Genomic DNA, 19,906 nt, shown 5'->3' with positions numbered 1-19,906 from the left:
CCCAGATGTAAGTGCCCATGTTAGGGGCAAAGCAGTAGAAAACTAGACCTGGGATGTGCAGTGGCTAGAGCAAATGACTGGGGAAATTGGGTTCTAGCTCCTATTTTGGCACTGACTTAATGGCCCGTGGATTATAATACAGTAGTTTCCGCTTATTTGCAACTCCTCAGTTGCCAGCAAAAAGTTGCCTTTATCCAGCAGTTGCCAATAAGTGGAAGGCAGGTTTGTGGGGCTGCAGCCAGGGAAGGAGGCCCTGGGATGTGACTTTCCTGCTTCAGCCCTGCAAACCTGCCTGTGGACAGGGCAGCTGTGGGGGGAGGTACCATGCAGCTCCACAAGGCCCAGCATACCCTTCCTACTGCTGTCATGCCCATAACCTCCCCTCTCAGCCTGCAGCACAGGACTCCGGCAGGGGCTCCCCTTGTCGGTGGGGATGTGGGCCCCTCAGTCCTTACCTTCTGTGTGGTTCCTGGATGTAGCCAGGGGAGGAAGCTCTGGGACATGCCAGCATCTGCTGCAGGTGGGTTTGCAGGACTGCAGCTAGGGAAAGCATGTCCCAGAGCTTCCTCCCCTGGTTGCAGCCTCGCAAATCTGTCTGTGGCCAGGGCCTTTCTTCCAAAAAGAGTTCTCAATAAGTGGCGTGCCGGTGCCAATGTCCGACATTAAAGCCAATAAGACACGATTGGTTCCCAGCAAAATATTCCTATTAACCAGAAGTTGTTCATATCAGGGTTGCTATGAAGCTGCATCCACTGCATGGATTTTTGGTGTCTCAATACACTTGTCAAGATTGTACGCTTTTTGATGCAGGGGCTGTCATTTATTATGTTTGCATGACCTTGTTGCCAAGAAGCTAATGGCATTTTGGGTTGTATAAATAGGAGCATTGCCAGCAGATCGAGGGACGTGATCGTTCCCCTCTATTCGGCATTGGTGAGGCCTCATCTGGAGTACTGTGTCCAGTTTTGGACCCCACATTACAAGAAGGATGTGGAAAAATTGGAAAGAGTCCAGCAGAGGGCAACAACAATGATTAGGGGGCTGGAGCACATGACTTATGAAGAGAGGCTGAGGGAACTGGGATTATTTAGTCTGCGGAAGAGAAGAATGAGGGGGGATTTGATAGCTGCCTTCAACTACCTGAAAGGAGGTTCCAAACAGGATGGATCTAGACTTCTCAGTGGTATCAGATGACAGAACAAGGAGTAATGGTCTCAAGTTGCAGTGGGGGAGATTTAGTTGGATATTAGGAAAAACTTTTTCACTAGGAAGGTGGTGAAGCACTGGAATGGGTTACCTAGGGAGGTGGTGGAATCTCCTTCCTTTGAGGTTTTTAAGGTCAAGCTTGACAAAGCCCTGGCTGGGATGATTTAGCTGGTGTTGGCCCTGCTATGAGCAGGGGGTTGGACTAGTTGACCACCTGAGGTCCCTTCCAACCCTGATATTCTATGATATCTAGCACAGTGGTTCTCAACCAGGGATATGCATACCTCTGGGGGTACACAGAGGTCTTTGAGGGGAGGGGTACATCACCTCATCTAGATATTTGCCTAGTTTTACAATAGGCTACATAAAAGTAATTAGTAAAATCGGTACAAACTAAAGTGTCATACAGAAAATGACTTGCTTGTACTGCTCTATATACTATATACTGACATGAAAGTGCAATATATATATATTCCAATTGATTTATTTTATAAACCATATTTTATATGATAAAAAGGAGAAAGTAAGCAATTTATCACTAATAGCGTGACACTTTTGTATTTTTATGTCTGATTTTGTAAGCAAGTAGATTTTAAGTGAGATGAAATTTGGGAGTACACCTGAAGGGGGTACAGTAGTCTGGAATGGTTGACGGCCATTGGTCTTGCACAATGGGGCTCAACTTATGGGGGAGACAGTTGAAATTTTTCACAGAATGGAGATTCTGGAAAAAAACCATCTATTTGGAACTGTTGAAACAAAATGTTTCAGCATTTGCAATGGCAATAAAAATGTCAACTTTTCCAAAATCCAAATGTATGTTTGTTTGAAATGACCCTAACTGACCCTTCTTTCGAGTCACTTCAACAGTAAACTGCATTTTCCGATTGTGCCACATTGCTTCATGGTAATAGTAGCTTGATACACCCCCAGATCCCTTATGGGCCAGGCTCTCTGGCTGGACTACATGTCCCATGATGCACCCAGGGTCATGTGACTCCCATGATGTACCACTCAGAGCTTGGTCTGATGGAGACTTTTTGGGAGATGTAGTCCTCCAGGGAGCTTGGGCCCAGAGGAGAGAATGGGGACCCAAACTATAACTTCCATTAGGCAGTGAGCTGAAATTGGAACGTGTAAACGTTTTATTGAACTGATTTGAAATTAAATGTATCAGATCAGTACAACAAAACAAAATATTCCCATGTGGGTTAAACTGACCTGAAACTAAATATTTAATTTCAATTTTCAAAATGTTTTGGCAAAATAGATTTTCCTGCAGAAAATTTCAGTTTTGGCAGAAACTGTATTTTCTGTTGGAAAATCATGTTCTAGATTTTTCCAGGCCAATTCTCATTATCTTCCCCATTTTACACAAGGAAAACTGAGGCACAGAGATTAAAGCCAAAATTATCTGAAGTATCCACTCATTTTGAGTGCCCAATCTGAGAAGCCCAAGGTGGAATTTTTCAGAGTAATTAGCATTTTTTTAGCACTTTATATATTTACAACATCGGTCCCAGTTGCAGTTTTGAGTGCTTAGCACTTCTGTGAATCAGACAGTGGGTGTCTCAAGTTGAGTACCCAGAAAATGAGAAGTAGAAAGTGACAAATTTATGAAAAATTTAATTTGTGACTTGCCAAACATCACACTGGAATTCTGTGGCAGAAGCAGGGATAAAATCCAATTCTCTAGGGACATCATATTCAGATAGTTTAACCATGAGATCATCTTTTCCCTTCCTGTAGTTCCCAGCCTCTATTATATGCCTTCCAGCTTTGCAACTTCTTCGGTCCCACAGACAACAGCCTCATTCACTACACAAACAACAGGGCAAGCTTCAATCTTTCTTAATAATTGATTACTGACATTATACATTTAAAATCTCAGCCATCATTTGGCATGAATGTGGTTCATTTGTATTGACTAGGCATTCTAATGCCAGGCTTCACTAGATATGGAAAAGAGACATCTATTTTCTCCGAAGTCTTTTTTGTAGGGACTAAATGGCAAAACTCTTAGAACTTTAAAAATAATAACCCTTGGCATTACAACTCTAAGGAGAGTTATGGCAGTGAAGTAATCACAGCATCTGTCTCTCTCGTTCCACAACTGTGACTCCCTCCCTACTAATATCCTTCCTCCCCCCCACCCCCAACATTTAGAATGGAATCTCAACCACCTCCTAAGTCTTCCCAGGCCATGCACATATACTCCCTCCCTCCCCCCGCCACCTCCCAAGTCTCACAAAAGGGCTTTCATCTCCATAGGTGGCATGGACCACTAACAGCTCCATGGACCAGTCAGGGATCCACCATACTAAAGCATTCAGTCTAAACACATACGATGCTGTGAGAACTGTAAGTGAATGTCCTGATTTTCAGCATTTACATCCTCAACATTGTTATTTAATTGTGTCAACTTTGTACAGAACTGTACATTTTTTAAAACATTTTTTTAACATTACAGTGGCTTGGATGGTTGGAAGAATTTGGTCTTGGTCTTGCTGCCCCAGGAAGACCCACAATCGTGTGAGAGCCACTCACAGCCTCTAATTCTTTATTGCACAAAATTCATACAAGGCTTTTGCTCTGCATGCTAGGAAAGCACATCCTGCTGACAGATGTTAGACAAATAAAGACTTTATTGGAAGCTGCATGCTCTTCATTGTTTGTCACCTCCTCATGGGAGTTATTTTTTTTTTGTAGTTTGATAGACCTTGCAACATATGCTTGCTTAATAGTATTTCAAATCCAAAAGGAACTTATGTGGGTCTTTATGCACGCAGTGGTTGGGGAATAAGAGTCAACACAGCCAGCTGAGTTCAGAGTTAGTGGTTCAGAATTCTCTTACACAATTGCATTAGTCAGGACGCCAGTCAGCTCAGAAGATTTGGATATGTAAGTGAAAACTAGAGCTGGTCATATAGTGTAAAAATTGGTTTGATTTGCAAACAGTTCAACGGGTTAGAAACAGGTTTTCAATTCAACCTGTTCAGAATATCATCATTTGCAGTATACACACATTCATGCAGCTAAAATATTATGTGCATGAATTTCCAGATCAGACAAAATTGGTTTGATCTCCATATTGGGGATATTCGTATAAACTGCAGTGTAGAACTGATACGCCAGTACAATACAGTGCTTGGACTGGTGTGGTACCCCAGCCTGAAATACTGGTAGCTACACACTAATAGAAAAATCCCCAGCATAGACACTGCTCTAAAGGGTACAACTCCAAGCTCCAGAGACAGAAAGAGGCTCCTGCTGCAGTCAGGGCAAAGGGCGTATTATGTCTCCAAGGTGGTGTGGGGGAAAGTATTGTTGATCTGACCCCATCCCACTCTGTGACAAGATCTACGCACTATATGCAGCATAGGCAAGAGCGGTAATGCAAAAGGCCTACAGAGGCCTGCATCCTGTAAGACTTAGCTTAAGCTGGACCATTGTATTTTGACCCAGATAACGAACTAGGCCAACCTCTAGCCTAGCTCAAGTCCCTAGCTGTCCATTATATGCAACCCCCCCAAAACCTGCAAAAGCCCCTAGACAAAACTGCCACAAGCAAACCGCAGATCTTGATAATAACGAAGTGCGTCAGCACAGTGCTAATTATGAAACTATTTATTTTAGCTCCTTATAAGGCCTTATTAACAATGCTTGAGTAATAAAGAAATTAAGGAAATGTATCAATTGACTTGGATGTAAAAAAACTATATAAGACTGGTATTATAGGGGCAGGACAGAGAGAGACCAGGATGACACCTGCATGTGACCATCTCTGTCTCCTTCTCCCTGCATGCTTGCATTCAATAAAAGACCTCAGACTGTTTGAACCAAACAGATGGTGTGACTCGTTTTCCACAACAGTGGCAATACCTCCACCACCACCATCATACTGCCTTTTGGGGAAATGAACATTTGTTACCGGACAATTACCTTTCTGGGACTGACCTTGCCCCACAATCTGAGACAACTGGATGTTGGCAAGAAGGGTATCCAGAAGCTCTTCTCTTACAAAACATGAGCCATAAAGCATCGCTCTAAGGAAAAGGTAGCTCTCCCTAGTGGAGCTTAACACATTCTTCCTTCCCTCTTTCAAATTTAGCCAGGTTATAAGGCTGAAAAATTGCCATTCGCACATGCTCAGTGGAGACTTGTTAGCGTTTGGCAGATAAATTCCCCAAAGATGACTTCTGCACTGAGCATGTTGCATCCCCGCCTACCTCCTGTGCACCACCCCTCAGAGCGACTGAGCATGCTCAAGCCTTGGGTTGCAGGAGCTGAGCAGGACCTCCCCTTCAGTTACTCCCTCTGGATGATCCAAGCGGTGGTCATGGTTGCCAGGTCCGGTTCTAGGGGCAGGCAAGCAGGGTAGTCACCCCAGTGTTACCATATTGCTGTGTGTTTTTCTGTTTTACTCATTTTCTGCCCTGGCCGCCAAAACCAACAGCAGGGAGTTTGTCACCTGCACTCTCAATGCTCCCCCTGCTGGCACCCAGGCAGCAAGGAGTTGGCGGAAGAAGCCTGACTTGAATACAGTGGAGTGAGGAACAAGGTATGGAGCAAAGGAGGAGAGGGAGATAGAACCTGGAAGGGGGGTCATGAGCAGGTCCTGGGAGGGAGAGAGACAGGGGAGCAGATGACTGGGGTTGGGGGGAGAATAGGTATACTGGGAGGAAGAAAGGTAGGAGCCATGGAGTGGGGAAGATGGGAGTCGGAGGTGAGGGAATGTTGGGGCAGAAGCCAGGGAAGGGGACAGCAGAGGTGGGGGACAAAACAGGGGCAGGAGCTAGAGAAGGGAGGATAGAAGCAGAAGTGATCAGGGAGAGGTTGGGGAAGGAGAGGGGCAGAAAGGTCTGTAAGCACTAGAGGAGGACACTCACCTCCAGAACCCAGAATAGAACCCATTATTTCTGAGTCTCAACATTCCTCTACTGTCTAGGAAGAACTGTGAAATGTCCTGGCAAAGTACATCTCTCTGTCCTTCTATAGTGGAAATGCCACATAGCCTTTTACTGCTACAGTTACTCTGTCAAGTGGTAGAGGACTGGGCTGTGGATCTAGAGATTCCAACCCTGCTGTTGACCAATGTGGGGGTCAATATGGTTCTACCAGGATGATTTTTTTCAGTTTAAGTTTTTTAAAAACTTAGGAAAATACATTGTCCCTACAGCAGTTGTAACTCAGGCACCTTATGCAGCTACAGTTTTCCTATACTTTCTCATATGCATATGGAGGCAAAAATATAAATAACATATGCAATATGCTGAGGAAATCAGAACTGTGAATCACAACTTCTGCCATATAAACTCATCTGTAATTCACGGACGAGACCCAAATAGTCTCCCTCTGACGTGTGTGTGTGTGTGTAGGAATATTTCAAGCTACCACATTGACAGGTGAGCGGGGAAGAGGACTTGGGATTGGCTGCAGGAGGCAAGTACTGAAGAATACTTTTAAGAGGGACATGAGAAGAAGCTACCTTGCTTCTTTTGGTCCACAGTCCCCTCCAAAATACGAAGGTATGTATAATGCCCTATCAGCAGTGCTTAATTTGTAATGAAAGAGGTGCCAGGGCTCAAGCAATTTTTTTACATTCATAATTGATGCAGCAATCCCAGAGGTGCTGGGACTATGAACTGCCAAGCCTAGAGGTGCCGGGGCTCAGCCCTGGTACAAATTAAGCACTGCCTGTCAGCTTGGTATCTAGGAAGGAATTGATGGGATCTTTGTGAGGACTGTGTTCCAAAAACATGACCATGCTATATGCACAAGTACCCTAAACTACTTCAGCTAGATGATAAGTAATGTCAGGTCAACACCTTGTTTGATCTACCTCAGCAGCAGCAGTTGTTCTAGAACTTTCCCAGATTTGATGCATTTGTCTGCTGGCAGGACACCATTTAACACTACAGTGCCTGTTTTTAAAATGTGCTTATCCCCCTTCTGATTGGGAGAGTGTTTGGAGTTCAGAGTGGTAGTGGTTGTATCCCTTCATCACTTGGCCTGGAAGTTTTATAGTCTATTCCAGGGGTCGGCAACCTTTCAGAAGCGGTGTGCCGAGTCTTCATTTAGTCACTCTAATTTCAGGTTTCGCGTGCCAGTAATACATTTTAACGTTTTTAGAAAGTCTTTTTCTATGTCTATAATATAGAACTAAACTATTGTTGTATGTAAAGTAAATAAGGTTTTTAAAATGTTTAAGAAGCTTCATTTAAAATTAAATTAAAGCTCAGAGCCCCCTGGACCGGTGGCCAGGACCCGGGCAGTGTGAGTGCCACTGAAAATCAGCTCGTGTGCCGCCTTTGGCCCACGTGCCATAGGTTGCCTACCCCTGGTCTATTCTATTTTATTATGCTCAAGTGGATAAGGCTTCTTGAACAAATGTTTTATACTCTGATTAAGATGGTTGCAGGCACTACCATTGTATCTCTCCACTGAGCTTCTGTCCATCAACTATAATACCTGCATGTTAGTTAATTCTTTAATATTTTACAAGTGAACATTTGTGTTACTCTTAAAATAATGTGAATTTATATTTGAATAACTCAGCCCAGTCGCACTTTGTATCTATTTAGTTCTGTGATTGTGTAAGCGGGGGAACAGTCCCGCTCTTGTGGGGAACTTTCCTGGCTTCTGCACTACCCCAGTGAAGTGAACTAGCGAAAGGATCTGAGTCCTCGCTCCCACTTCCTTTACCCAGTGGCCTCCCTGCCCTTGAGGACTCCCCTTCCACTCTCCTGTCTGGCAGAGTCCTCGTAACCCCAACAAGGCTGGGCCCAGGATTCCTGGGGAGCTCGACCCCCAACCCTGCTGTGGTCACCTAGGACAGGGGCTAGGGTGTCCCCACTCCGGGGTACTCTCTCTGCACTGGGCACTTCACTGACCATTACATACAAGTTAAAGCAAATGCAAGTTATTTAATCAACAATTATTTTAAAAAGAATAAGGAAAAATGGGAAAGGTTAAAGGAAACACATCAACCCGTTCTGTGGCAGGGAACATCACAAACAGTGTCTCTGGAATGTCAGGGCAGTTCACAGTCTGTTCCTTGTAAGTCCCAGGCCTCCTTCTCAGGCCCTGGCTGTGCTGCAGGGATGCTGTGGGTTGGACACTTGCTCTGGTGGTGGCCACACGCTCTCAGGCTCTAAGTGGTAGGACCCTTCTTCCCAGTGTCGTCCTGTCGGGGTTACGATCCAAGCCTGGCCTGCAGAGTCTCTTGGCTGAGGCGTCTCCCTGTGCTGGGCCCGCTGCCCAGGGTCCCCCTCGCACTCCCCAGCTGCTCACCGCACCCAGATCCGGACTGCTCCAGCCCCAGCTCCACGTCCACCACTCGGTCTCTGCACTGCTGCTGCTCTGCCTCCAGCTCCCTGGGCTGCTTCTTTGGCCCCTCTGCCTCTGATTGCTACAGCTCTGCTCCCAGGACAGGTCTGCTCTGCAGGCTGCTTCTGTGACTCTGCTCCCAGCACTGACCTGCTTCCTGGGCTGCTTTTCTGGCCCCTCTGGCTCTGGTTGCTGCAGCTCTCCTCCCAGGGCAAGTCTGCTCTCTCTGGGCTGTGCCTCTGGCTTTGGGGCTGCAGCTCTGCTCCCAGAACAGGGTCTGCTCTCTCTGGGCTGCTTTTCTGGTCCCTCTGGATCTGGCACAGCTCTGCTACCCAGCTTAGCTTGGGCCCCTGCTTTCCCCTTAGCTCGGCCCCACTCTGTCTGACCCAGGCAAATCCAGCTCACATGGAGGACGGGGTCTCCTGACTCCCTGATTAGCCTGCCCGCTCTGTCATTCAGGCTGACCTGGAGCATTGGCCTCTCCCCATTGTTCCTGGGGGCTGTCAGGATGCTGATTCTCCATCGACCCTTCCCCCTTTTAGTACTGGGAGCTAGCAACTGAAACACCCCCACTGAATGTTAGTAAGGGGGCAACAGTCCCCTTACAATTGCTTTATTGGAAGGTAATTACAGCTGCTTATCTCTGGTTCATGTCTGTTTCTTTTTGTTATATCTTAGAAACAATTTAAATATCCTTGTGTAACGGGTTGGATCACAGAAGCCCCCTGGGAGATGCCACCTGATGTGCCCAGACTACTTCTGCCCCTGCTTTCCTGCCCTGGCAGCTTAGGACTTCAGTGCCCTGCCTGGTTTGAGCCAGACCCGCTAGCCTGCTGCAAACCCAGACCCAGGTCTGAACACGTCCCCTAACAGCTGTAGGCTTAACTGAAAGCAGCTTACAAAAGTGTTCCTGTCTTTAACACTCAGATGCCCAATTCTCAATGGGGTCCAAAACCCTAAATAAATCCGTTTTACCCTGTATAAAGCTTATACTCATAAATCATAAATTGTTCGCCCTCTATAACACTGATAGAGAGATATGCAGAGCTGTTTGCCCCACAGGTAGTAATACATACTCTGGGTTAATTAATCAGTAAAAAGTAATTTTATTAAATACAGAAAGTAGCATTTAAGTGGTTCCAAGTAGTAACAGACAGAACAAAGTGAATTACCAAGCAAAACAAAATAAAAACCCGCAAATCTATGCTAATACAGTAAGAAGTTGAATACAGAAAAAATTTCACCCTCAGAGATGTTCCAATAAGCCTCTTTTACAGACTAACCTTCTTCTAGTCTGGGTCCAGCAAGCACTCACCCCCGTGGTTATTGTCCTTTGTTCCAGTTTCTTTCAGGTATCCTGGTGGGTGGAGAGGCTCTCTCTTGAGCAAGCTGAAGACAAAATGGAGGGGTCTCCCAGGGGTTTAAATAGACTTTTCCTTGTGGGTGGAGAACCCCTCCTCTCTCCTATGTAAAGTCCAGCTACAAAATGGAATTTTGGAGTCACCTGGGCAAGTCACATGTCCATTCATGACTGAGTTCCTTACCAGCCAAGCCACATTCCTGGGAAAGCCCAGATGTGGATTGTCATCTCCAAGTTCATTGTTGGCTTAAGGGCTTCTTGATTGGGCACTTACTGAGAATAGTCTTTTCTCAGGAAGCTGACCAACTGCTTCACTAAAACCTACTCAGAATCAAACAAGTGTGCAGCCAATATTCATAACTTTGAATACAAAAATGATACATGCATACAAATAGGATTAATAGATTCAATAGATCATAACCTTTACAGAGATATGTTACATGGCATAAATAGCATAACACATTCTAATTATGTCATATATACATTCATAAGTATATTTCTATAAAGCCTTATGGGAGGCACCGTCCCACCTAGGTAGTGATATCCATGCCATTTATAAATCCCTTCTGGGAACTTAGGCACATCCTCACCAAAATAGTATGTGTGAATTCTTTAAACACCACGACTACAGATGGGTTTGAACTGTAAACTTTGGATCTGGGTGTGGAAAGGGCTAGTTTTGGGATGCTCTGCTCTCAGTTTTCACTTTGACTAGAGAGAGTACCAAACTATGTAATTTAGTTTCAAGAATAGATTCCAGCACCTCTTAAATTTGGGGTTGTCCAGGCCTGGTATTTTGGTTTGGGCTCATGCTTATTTTTTTTAAGAGTTATACAGTTAATGCATTAAAGATTGTGCTATTATATTAATTCACAAATGGTTGTACTGATGGTGTGAGACTTGACTAAAAGAATGAACTGTAACTTATTTGGATTGATTGCAATGAGTTGCTTTGTAAGCTGGAATTATTTTCATTTGGGGATGTATTTGAGACACAATTCAAGAAAGTCTGGCATTACTGAAGGGAACAGTAACTGATGTGGGAGATGAGAGAGGAAGGCTGAGAACGTTTCTAAAAATAGAGCTAACTAGCCAAATAACATCATAAGCATCATTTTGCCCAAACAGATGGGTACCAGCTGTGTCCCGCTGAGACACAGAAAGATACAGTGTATAAACTAGGAAAGAGGAATGCGTTTTATCTGATCAGTGATAAACTTGCAGAATGATGAATAAGAATTTACAAAACATCAAAAACCAGAATGTTTTTTTCAAAACGAACATGGCCATATTTGATGCAAAATGTCCATTTTTCCAGAGTACAAGAACAGAAAAAAGACAGTGAGTTCAAAGTTACCTTTGTGTAGTGCTGCTGGGTGGTGGGGGGAATAAAGTGAATGTTGAAAGCGTACAGTACATAACAAACATATATATTTATTATGGATCTGAGATGGGGAGAGGACTATTATTTTAGTGTTAGTTGACAAATGATCCATTTTCCCTTTTTTATTGAATATTAAAATAGCGATTCAATTTTTTTGAATTTTTTTTGAAACAGCTGGTCCAAAACAGGACAACGTTTTCACAAAGTAAAATTTTCGTGGAAACATCATGAATTTTTTCATCCAAATTTTCAAATTTTGAAAAATGTTGATTAGCTTTAATTTTATAATCCTCGCCAAGGAGTTCATTGAAAGAGAGGTAGGGATGGGACTGAATCGAGAGGTATATCAGCTTGTGAATCAACAAACCTCACTGAATGGCCAATTTAACTCTAATGGCAGCTAAGATGTAGGTACTTGTCACTGATTTGATATTCAGCATGTGTACCAGTACAGCTCAGTGTCACCAACTCTCGTAATTTTACCAGGACTCTTGTGATACTTCATGTTTTCCTTCAAGCTTTAAGTAAAGTGATTATGTGAGGATCTCTGTTTTCATTAAATAAGAATGTTTTTAGCTTTTACAGTTGCAGAGAAAAACTTGAAAATGTGACCTGAGTGCTCAAAAACCAGACGGCAAATCGTTACCTGAAATTAAAAAAAAAATTATGCGTTCTAAAGCTAATTTTAGGGGGGGATTTGAGGGGAGCTGATTCATGAGTTTTGAATGTTTGGGGTTGCTAAGACTGAAAACTATTAGTGTTAACCAAACATTCTGCACAGATGCCCTCTAATAGTCTGACATGACTGTGCTAACTTTAAATTTGGCTAATGATATTTCATAACACTCGTCTTTCCTACTCATTATAAACCACAGCCGCTAACAACGACCTGTATTTCTCAAGCTGGCACATGCGCAGATCTGCCTTAGTTCCTTTTGAACCTGAAATAATATTAGGCAACCCTGCATGTTGTAATATGCATGGAGTCTTGAAACAACATGTTTTCAAGCTTGTTTGATTTTCCCCCGCCTCCCCCCACACCACACACACATCCTGAAGTATACTGGGCTTCCTGTATAGTTGTATCTTGCTAACATCTGCAGCCTGGGAATGCTTTGACACAGTGTTCAACACACAGCCCTGCTGCACTAGTGCAAAAGCCAGTGTTCTGGATGATATTATTTGAAGTAAACTTTAAGTTTTCTCCATCCACACCAAATGCTGCCTCAGATTGGTCTTAAAACGGCACTTGACTTCTGTAACTGATTGTGACGGTGCCCCCCGTAAGGCTTTATGGAAATATGCTTATGAATGTGTGTGTGTGTGTATATATATATATATATATAAAAATATATGACATGACTGGAATATGTTTTATGCTACATATGCCATGGAACATATCTCTGTGAAGGTTATGATCTATTGAATCTATTAATCCTATTTGTACGCATGTGTCATTTTTGTGTTCGAAGTTATGAATATTGGGTGTGTACTGGCTTGATTTTTAAGTAGCCTTTGTAAGCATTTGGTCAGCTTCTTGAGAAAGGAATATGCAAGTTAAATGCCCAAACAAGAAGCACTTAATGAACAATGGATCTTGGAATGCTCCAATCCACATAAGTTTACCTGAGGACGTTCAAGGAAGCATGTGAACCATGGCTGCCACCTATAAGTTCTGAGTCATGCATGGATAGGTGACTTTGCCCATGTGACTCCAAAACGCCATCTTGGAGCTGGACTTTGCATAGGAGAGAGGAGGGGGTCTCCACCAGCAAGGAAAAGTCTATTTAAACCCCTGGGAGACCCCTCCATTTTGTCTTCAGCTTGCTCAAGAGAGAACCTCTCCACCCACCAGGATACCTGAAAGAAACTGGAACAAAGGACAATAACTACAGGGGGTGTGAGTGCTTGCTGGACCCAGACTAAAAGGAGGCTAGTCTGTAAAAGAGGCTTATTGGAACATCTCTGAGGGTGAGATTTTATCTGTATTCAGCTTCTTACTGTATTAGCATAGATTTGCGGGTTTTATTTTGTTTTGCTCGGTAATTCACTTTGTTCTGTCTGTTACTACTTGGAACCACTTAAATGCTACTTTCTGTATTTAATAAAATTACTTTTTACTGATTAATTAACCCAGAGTATGTATTAATACCTGGGGGGCAAACAGCTGTGCATATCTCTGTATTATGGAGGGTGAACAATTTATGAGTTTACCCTGTATAAGCTTTATACACGGTAAAATGGATTTATTTGGGGTTTGGATCCCATTGGGAGTTGGGCTTCTGAGTGTTAAAGGCAGGTACACTTCTTAAGTTGCTTTCAGGTAAGTCTGCAGCTTTGGAGCACGTGGTTCAGACAGTGCATTTGTGTTGGAGCAGACTGGCATGTCCGGCTCAACAAGACAGGGTGCTGGAGTCTCAAGCTGGCAGGGAAAGCAGTGGCAGAAGTAGTCTGGGCACATCAGGTGGCAGTCCCAAGGGGGTTTCTGTGATCCAACCCGTCACACAGATTATCACAGGAATGGTGCAATCAGGGAAAACACTTCAGAAGTACACCACAATTGTGTAAATATAACTCCGTGTTCTTCTCGTTCTTGATCATGTTTGTGAAGCAAAAATATGTATGTATTGCCCTTTTAAGACTGAACATAATACAAAATCTGGTATGATGAAATATTATGTAATTTGAACCCAGTCTTTTAAGTTACTGAATTTTATAGAATGCAAAGGGACTAGATAGCAAATTACAGGATTACCTGCTCCACCCTGGCACAGGAGGCTGCTCTGCACTGGGGTCGTAGGGTTTTGCATGACCCCGGTGACTTTTGCACACTCCAGGACTCCAGATCACCGCTCTGGGGCTGGTAGCCATTGCACAATGGCACTTCAAGGGCACTGTGTGGAAAGGAGTGCCCCTGACGCACTTGTACACCAGCACTGATGTCCATTGCACACCCACCTCTCCATGTCACTGAAGCAGGGTTAGAGATCCTTGTGCATTAGTACACTGGGGATAGTGACCTTTGCACAATCACACTACTGTTCTCTTCTTGTCAGTGGGTCAGGAAAAAGCACTGTCTTGACCACAGACTATTTGAATCTTTAAAACATGAGTCTTAAAGATTTGTGCCTCATATACACCACACGTGATGAAAATACCTCTTACAAAACCTCAAAGTTGGCAAAATAACAGGATCTTGCAAGGTGCTGTTTCTTCATCTTCTGAGAAGCAGCAATTCCAAGGACCAATTCTGCAAATCTTCTTTCATGGTTACATTATAGGGTTTTGAAACACTTGTTTAAGTTAAATTTGTTAAGGCTGAAATCTTTATTACTGGCTACTTGAGTTGTAAAGAGACAACACAGCATATCTTTCTTGGGCAGACATACCTTGCCAGAAAATTTCGGAGGACATCACTTCTACCCGATCAGAAATCCGGCAGTGATAAGACCTGTGAGAATCTGAGGCTGAAAAACTTTTGTTTTTATATTGTCTGGATAATAGCTCTTGAATCTGTAAATAGAAAAAGCAAAGTTTGAATCTGGAAAGAGAAAAGGCAAATTTTATTAAGAGTAAGAGATTAAACTGCATGATCAAGCTGAAGAAAATGAAATTCAAACTCTGGTTGTTCCACAAACATATAGCTATCATAACTCCCCAGGAGGGTGTCAAGTTACAAGTATTTCATCATTAGAATAAATTCATCACACCCTGAAAATACAAAACTGTTGCTAGTGATTTGTTTTGTAAATTGTAGCTGTATACCTAAACGTGTTAATTTACCTCTCTCACCAGATTTTCCATGCTAGAAACTGGTGGTGGCTATCTGTCAACATATCTGATGGGTTTCAACAAGCATATGAACATTTGGATGCTCGGTGAAGTTTATCCAAACCAATTGACTTTTTACAAAATGAGGATGAAAATCTCCCAAGAGCAGGATTTCACACAGTATTTTGCGACTTCTAGTTTCAATTGCACAGAACAGCCCAAAAATGAGAAGTGGAAAATAGAGAGACAAGGTGGATGAGGTAACAACTTTCATTGGGCCAACTTCTGTTGGTGAGAGAGAGAAGCTTTCGAGCCACACAAACTTTTTTGAATCGCAGTTAGAGGTCGTGGTCATAAGCAAAGGTTTTGGGTGGATCATCTTATATCTCAACTGGTTTGCTGATCCCTAACAAAATATGCTGGATAAAATCTATGACAGTTATCCCTTTGAACAAAACTTTTAGAGATCAATTGCTCCACTGAACTACCTACCTGCTTTCTTCAAAGACAGGAATGAGATTGTTCTCCAGGTATTCTAGCTGAAAGATACAAAACCAAAACACTTGCTTGAAGCTGTAGACAACAACTAAAACTGACATTGTCTACAGTTGTAGATGTAGTTAACTGCATTAGGCCTGGTCTACACTACGAGTTTATGTCGGATTTAGCAGCGTTAAATCCGAATTAACCCTGCACCCGTCCACACAATTAAGCCATTTTTTCTACATAAAGGACTCTTAAAACAGATTTCTGTACTCTTCCCCAATGAGGAGATTAGCACTGAAATTGACATCGCCGTTTCGAATTAGGGTTAGTGTGGACGCAATTCAAAGGTATTGGCCTCCAGGAGCTATCCCACAGTGCACCATTGTGACCACTCTGGACAGCACTTTGAACCCGGATGCACTGGCCAGGTGTACAGGAAAAACCCTGGGAACTTTTGAATCTCATTTCCTGTTTGGCCAGGCGAGCTCATCAGCACAGGTGACCATGCAGAGCTCATCAGCACAGGTCACGATGCAGTCCCAGAATTGAAAAAGAGCTCCAGCATGGACGGAACAGGAGGTACTGGATCTGATCACTGTATGGGGAGAGGAATTTGTGCTATCAGAACTATGTTCCAAAAGACGAAATGCCAAAACATTTCAAAAAATCTCAGAGGCCATGAGGGACAGAGGGTTCAGCAAGGATGCAACACAGTGCTGAGTGAAACTTAAGGAGCTCAGACAAGCATACCAGAAAACCAAAGAATGAAACGGACGCTCCGGGACAGAGCCCCAGACATGCCGCTTCTACGCTGAGCTGCATGCAATTCTCGGGGGGGCCGCCACCACTACCTCACCCCTGTCCGTGGACTCCAATGATGGGGTACTCTCCACCATGGCTGAGGATTTTGCAGATGGGGAAGATGAGGAGGAGGACGAGATTGGGGAGAGCACACAGCACACCGTTCTCCCCAACAGCTAGGATCTTTTTATCACCTTGACTGAAATACCCTCCCAACCCAATGAAGCCGGAGAAGGGACCTCTGGTGAGTGTACCTTTTAAAATATAATACATGTTATAAAAGCAAGCATTTTTTAATGATTAAGTAGCCCTGAGGACTTGGGATGCATTCATGGCCAGTACTGATACTGGAAAAGTCTGTTAACGTGTGTGGGGATGGAGCGGAAATCCTCCAGGGACATCCCCATGAAGCTCTCCTGGAGGTACTCTAAAAGCCTTTGCAGAAGGTTTCTGGAGAAAGCAGCCTTATTCCGTCCTCCATGGTAGGACACTTTACCACACCATGCTAATAGCAAGTAATCTGGTATCATTGCATGACAAAGCCTGGCAGCATATGGTCCCGGTGTTTGCTGGCATTCAAGCAACATCCGTTCTTTATCTTTCTGTGTTATCCTCAGGAGAGTGGTATCATTCATGGTAACCTGGTTGAATTTAATTAAGGGGACATTCAGAGGTGCCTGTTCCTACTGGGCTGTTTGCCTGTGGCTGAAAAGAAATCCTCCCCACAGTTAGCCATGTGGGGGGAGGAAGGGGGGAAGAGGGAGGGGCATTGGCGCTGAGCTGTTCACGTTTGGCTAGCAGGGATCTTCCCTGATGCCAGCCAGGCGGTGGGGGAGGGGTAAAGCGATCATCCCAGAGAATTGGATGGGGGGAGGCAGTCAGTTTTGTTTCCGCTGCTGCACGTTAACAGGAAAACCACAGCACTAAATGGCCAACTTAATGGGGTTTGCTTGGTATGGGAAAGGAGGGCGCTGCTGTTATGAAGGTTGCAGAAGCCAAAAGACTATGGCTTACCATGGCCACCTGCAAGCCGAATTCTGTTGCCCGGCCCTGCGTGTGTGATCTCTAACACCAAAGCTGCAGGCACTCAATATAAGATGCAAAATGCAACCTAGTACCAAAATCACATGTGCTACGTAATGTGAATAGTGTTGTTTACCGTGAAAGAGTACAGCCATTGTTCTGTAAAATGTATATTTTTAAATACTTCACTCCCTTTTTTTCCTCCAGCAGCTGCAAATGTTTCAAGCCTCCCTCATGCATCCCAAAGGCTATCTCAGATAAGGCGGCAAAAAATCCGCACGCGCGGTGACATGTTCTCTGAGCTCATGCAGTCGTCCGGCACTGACAGAGCTGTGTGGAGGGACACAATAGCAGAGTACAGAACAGTGGCCAATGAACATGAGGAGAGGTGGCGGCAGGAAGATCAGAGGAGGCATGAGGCAACTCTGGGGCTACTGTGGGATCAAACGGACATGCTCCGGCATCTGATGGAGGTTCATGAACGGCAGCAGTATCACAGACTGCTGCTGCAGCCCCTGCTTAACCGCCCTCCCTCCTCCCCTAGTTCCGTAGCCTGCTCACCCAGACACCCAAGAACCGGGCACCCAACCACTCCACCCCAGTGGACAGCCCACAGCAACAGAAGGCTGTCATTCAACAAGTTTTAAAGTGGCCTTTTCCTTCCCTCCTACCCTCCTCCAACACCCCACCCGGGCTACCTTGTGAGTTATCTCCCTATTTTTATAATCAATTAATAAAGAATACATGTTTTTTAAATGATAGTGACTTTATTTCCTTTGCAAGCAAGCTGTGATCGAAGGGGGGAGGGCGGGTGGCTTACAGGGAATTTAGAGGCAACCAAGGGGGTGGGTTTTCATCAAGGAGAAACAAACAGAAGTGTCACACATTAGCCTGGCCAGTCATGAAACTGGTTTTCAAAGCTTCTCTGATGCGCAGCGCTTCCTGCTGTGCTCTTCTAACTGCCCTGGTGTCTGGCTGCACATATTCAGCGGCCAGGTGATTTGCCTCAACCTCCCACCCTGCCATAAACGTCTCCCCCTTACTCTCACAGAGATTGTGGAGCACACAGCAAGCAGCAATAACAATTGGAGTATTGGTTTCGCTGAGGTCTGAGCGAGTCAGTAAACTGCACTAGCGACCCTTTAAATATCCAAATGCACATTCTACCACCATTCTGCACTTGCTCAGCCTATAGTTGAACAGCTCCTGACTACTGTCCAGGGTGCCTGTGTACGGCTTCATGAGCCAGGGCATTAAGGGGTAGGCTGGGTCCCCAAGGATTACTATAGGCATTTCAACATCCCCAACAGTTATTTTCTGGTCTGGGAAGTAAATCCCTTTCTGCAGTCGTTTAAACAGACCAGAGTTCCTGAACACACGAGCATCATGGATCTTTCCCGGCCATCCCACGTTGTTGTTGGTGAAACATCCCTTGTGATCCACCAGTGCTTGCAACACCATGGAAAAGTACCCCTTGCGGTTTACGCACTGGCTGCCCTGGTGGTCCAGTCCCAAGATAGGGATATGTGTTCCGTCTATAGCCCCACCACAGTTAGGGAATCCCATTGCAGCAAAGCCATCTAGTATGACCTGCACATTTCCCAGAGTCACTACCTTTGATAGCAGCAGCTCAATGATTGCGTTGGCTACTTGCATCACAGAAACCCCCACAGTAGATTTGCCCACTCCAAATTGATTACCGACTGACCGGTAGCTGTCTGGTGTTACAAGCTTCCACAGGGCTATTGTCACTCACTTGTGAACTGTGAGGGCTGCTCTCACTTTGGTATTCTTGCGCTTCAGGGCAGGGGAAAGCAAGTCACAAAGTTCCATGAAAGTGCCCTTATGCATGCGAAAGTTTCAGAGCCACTGGGAATCATCCCAGACCTGCAACACTATGCAGTCCCACCACTCTGTGCTTGTTTCCCGGGCCCAGAATTGGCGTTCCATGGCATTAGCCTGCCCCATTAACACCATGATCTCCAAATTGCGGGGGAACGCAGTTTTAGAGAAAAGTGTGTTCATGTCCTCATCATCGCGATGCCATCGCCTCCTCAACTGGTTTTTCAGGTGCTGGTTCTGCATAAACCGCACAATAATGCGCGAGGTGTTTACAATAGTTATAACTGCTGTGGTGAGCTGAACAGGCTCCATGCTTGCTGTGCTATGGCGTCTGCTCCTGTTCGGGCAATCCAGGGAAAAGGGCGCGAAACGATTGTTTGCCATTTCTCTGACTCAGGGAGGCGTGACCGACAACATGGCTTACAGGGTTGGCTTACAGGGAATTAAAATCAACAAAGGGGGTGGCTTTGCGAGAAACTGAATGGCCCCCTCAAGGATAGAACTCAAAACTGGGTTTAGCAGGCCATTGATTTCACGGAGGGAGGGAGGAGAAAATGAATACAAAACAATCTGGTCTATTTCTTGTTTTGATCCACTTCATCTATCTTTATACATCTTGCTGGCAGCAGACTGTGCAGTACGACCGCTAGCCATCGTCATCTCCTGGGTGCTTGGCAGAAGATGGTGCAGTATGACTGCTGGCC

The 19,906-nt window shown here is 44.6% G+C and overlaps 1 long non-coding RNA gene across 1 annotated transcript; it reads left to right on the top strand.

Moving 5' to 3' along the window:
- The first annotated feature begins 15,104 nt into the window (after positions 1-15,104).
- Positions 15,105-18,116, top strand: LOC142070027 (uncharacterized). The gene is made up of 2 exons (XR_012666000.1): positions 15,105-16,581; positions 17,568-18,116. It is a non-coding gene; the product is annotated as an uncharacterized LOC142070027 (long non-coding RNA).
- The last annotated feature ends 1,790 nt before the right edge of the window (positions 18,117-19,906 follow it).

This window comes from Caretta caretta, chromosome 1 (genome assembly GCF_965140235.1).
Source record: "Caretta caretta isolate rCarCar2 chromosome 1, rCarCar1.hap1, whole genome shotgun sequence".
NCBI lineage: Eukaryota > Metazoa > Chordata > Testudines > Cheloniidae > Caretta > Caretta caretta.
Note: the sequence above shows the minus strand (reverse complement) of the source record. Positions and strands in the feature narration are given on the sequence as shown.